The sequence below is a fragment of the Gopherus evgoodei genome, chromosome 11, assembly GCF_007399415.2.
Source record: "Gopherus evgoodei ecotype Sinaloan lineage chromosome 11, rGopEvg1_v1.p, whole genome shotgun sequence".
In the NCBI taxonomy this organism is placed as follows: domain Eukaryota; kingdom Metazoa; phylum Chordata; order Testudines; family Testudinidae; genus Gopherus; species Gopherus evgoodei.
Window position 1 is genome coordinate 78634545 of NC_044332.1, and position 3601 is coordinate 78638145.

Consider the following 3601-nt stretch of genomic DNA (forward strand, 5'->3'; position numbering starts at 1 on the left):
ATCTAGGCGGTCGCCTAGGGCATCAGGATTTGGGGGGGTGGCATTTTGCGGCCCTCGGCAGCAATTCGGCAGCGGGGGGTCCTTCCGCGCTCCGGGTCTTTGGCGGCGATCCTTCACTCGCTCCGGGACCCGCCGCTGAAGTGCCCCGAAGACTGGGAGCGCAGAAGGACCCCCACGCCACCGAATTGCTGCCGACCGGGAGTGCGGAAGGACCCCTGCCTAGGGCGCCAAAAAGCCTGGCGCCACTCCTGGGTCCAGATCCTACATGTGAAATAATGACCCTAAGTTCACACTGATTGTGGAGGTAACTTGGATCCCACTGTGAGTAGCCCTTGCGGGCTGGGGTCGGGGGAATGGGCTGGGAGGGGCTGGAGCTGTGACTGCAGTAAAAGCTGCAGCATCCCGGAAGGAGACCCACAGAGAAGGAGTTAGTTACAGACCCTGCTGGCCAGGCACCTCCCCTGGAAAGTGCTGCTCTGTGAATAAACTTGATTTCAAGGTTCCCTACAGGAGGGTCTGGTCATTGGCAGGTGCCCCCGGAAGGAGCAGAAATGAGCCACCCCTGGAGACGAGCCAGCCCCACCAGCCAGCCTGGGCCTCGGGCTGAGCCTCCCTGCAAGAGTCCATTGTCACCCTTCAGTGGCGGCCAAAGGTCATTGCCCAGAATAGGAACATTTTCTGTGTGCCCATCACCTTCTATCCCAAAGCTCGTCCCAGGGCATCCTGGGATGCAGCCACCTCTGGGGTGGAGGACAACAGGCATAGTGCGGCAATGCTAATCAACAACAGAGGGGACTTTGGCAAATGTCCTGGGTTGACTGGTCAGGTAGAACAGACAAGGGCATCAGGGTCTCGCCCCTGACAGGTCCCCTCCCTGGAGAGTGCCTGGAGCTCAGCGTATCTGCTTGCAACAGAGGACGGCTGGGTTGGGGCTGCAGGGCTGTGAATCCAGGAATTTCATCCCTGCTGTTTGGAGCATGGGGCCAGCCACTCCAGCGCTGGCCTCCCGGGCCCAAAGGGACCCAGCCCTCTTCTTGCAGAGCTGCTGCGGCACAGTCACCAGTTACACTGTTTTGTTTAGATTGCGTTTGTGTCTGGTTTTGCTGTTTTGTGCTGCATGAAGGGGCCCTGAAAGGGTTAACAAAGAGAGCAGCGCGAGGGAATCCAATCGGGTTTCCCCTTAGAAATACCAGAAGCATCACATCTGGGTTTGGAGGACGGCTCGGAGCAGCGTAGTGTGGAATCTTTACCAAAGTCCACCTTTGTCCCGTGTGTGTGTCAGGCACTGGAGTCAACCAGGGTTCACGGTAGCGAACAGCCCCCACCTATTTGAAATAGTCTGGCTAAAATATCCCCTCTCAATGGCTCCAGTCTCTGGCTCTTGTGATGTCACAAAGTCGCCCATTCCCTGATCAGCCACAGGACAGGCAACACGTTAGCATCTCCTGTTAAAAGCCGTTGGCCAGCATTTAGCTGGCTCCAGTCCCAAACCTGCCAGCCCTGCTTCAGAGACCCAAACAAGGGCCCAAGCCCCACCTACTTTCAGCACCCGTCTCTTCAGATCGCTGAGTTTGTGGGGCTCTGTAACGCAGACGTAGCCTGAGTCCAGAGCGAAATCAACAAGAGACTTTTCATTGAGGGGAGTAAGCCTGGTGCGTGGGAGCACCATCATCCTCGTGCAGCTGCGCCCATCCTGGGAGCATGCAGGGGTCTCGGCCAGCACAACTCTGAGGGTCCCAGGGCCTTCAAGTGCGGCAACAGAAGGGTTAACCAACCCTCGGCCCCAGGGCTGGTGACTGCCAGACCAGGGAGCTCCATGGGCAACAGGGCAGGAACCCTAGGCATGGGCCTCCTTTGGAGCAGATCAAGAGGTGAGGCCCCAGGGGACTACAGGTCCCAGCATGCATTGCAGTCAGGTGTGTCCCGTGGAGGGGCTGGCTCTAACTGGAGAGTCCAGACCTGTGGATTTGTAGCCCTGAGGGTACCCTGGGAAGCAGCAGCTCTCCAGGCTGGCTGTGGAAGGGGAGCCGGGTGGCTAGGAGGTCCCACCCAGGGTGGAGCTGGAGGCAGGGCAGGGATGGGTCTCTAGGATAGTCCAGGGGTTAGAATTACTGCATCCCCCTGGGAAGTGCAGCTGCAGACACTGGGGGCACCACCTGTCCCCTGGTGAGTGATGGGACCAGGTGCAATGGCTAAGCCGTCTCCCCCGGGTTGGCAAGGAACCTGTGTCAGGAGACCGGAGAAGAGGCTACCTGCAAGCAGCAGGGACAGGGTTAAACAGGGCTGGGCCTTCTCCTTCTCTGCTCAGCACTCCCCCAGGCCCACAGCCCCCCACAAGCTGGTCTGCAGCAGCCTGGCCTCTGAAGCCATGCGCAGCTTTCGGGAGCTGGCGGCCGCTCCCCCGCACCGTTAATTGCTAACAGCTGCATCTGGGAGCTGGCGAAATCCCCTCAGTCCCCAGCACAGCCACTTGGCACTCAGGCCTAAGTGAATTAGCTGCCCCCAGAGATGCTCCTCTTCCAATTAGTGCTGCGAACAGAGGCCTCCCCTGGGGCCCCGGAGTGCTAATAACCCGGCTGCACTCAGCAGCAGGGGAAGGCCCAGCAGGTGCCCTGCAGCCCTGCCCAGCGTATTTCCCACAGCCCGTTTGCTGGGCCTTTGCCCAGTTTCAGATCACCTGGGATCTGCCAGCCCCAGGTAACTACTTATTATGACTTCATTTAAAACCTTTGTGCTGGTGAAGAGAGGAGCCCCAGCAAACAGCATTTATCCAGGATCTAACTCCTCGGCTTGCAGATGAAAAGAACTGGCAGGCCCCACCGGTGAGCCCTCAAATATCCTAGTGGCTTTGTGTGTGTGTGAATACGTGGCTGGTGGAAACTGATAGCACCACTGACTAAGGGAAGGCCCCAGCCACAAAGTGAACAAATGAGTGGCAGAGCAGGGAATGGAACCCAGGAGTCCTGGTTCCCAGTCACCAGCTTCTGGCCTCAGCTGCTGCCTCCTAGCAGAGCCATGGTAGAAGAGCAAGCGAATCCAGGTGCTGCAGCCAGAGCTGCTAGGAATTCCATACACCTGGTCCTTCAGCTCCCAGACCACCAGCCTCTGGCCTGCGAGCTAAAGCAGATCTCCTGCAGCTGCCTCCAGTAGTAGGTCTCTTGTCCTCTCTGTGGGGCGCCGTCTGGGCCACACTGCAGCATTCCCAGCATGGGAGATGTAGTCCAACCAAGGAGCCCAGCCTGTAGAAGAGAATGGGAGTATTAGCACCTGAACTACAACTCCCATGAGGCACTGCAGCAACATTGCGCTGTCTAAACATTTCACTTCCTGGCTGAAATATTTTGGCTCAAAATTTCCAACCCCCACTTCCCAACCAGCCCCACAGAGCGCAATGCACAAAGTAAATCACCAGACAGACTTCTGCAGGGCACCCCACGGGGCCCGGAGCTTGGGAGCTGCCTCACCGCTGTGGCCATAGAAAGAACAGAGTTGGATTACGCAAAGGGAAATGCTTTCTGAACCCTGGGTGTATCACTGTAGGGTCCAGAACCACAGGGCTGGAAGTGCCACGGGCGATGGGATGGATCGCTGGCTGATTCCC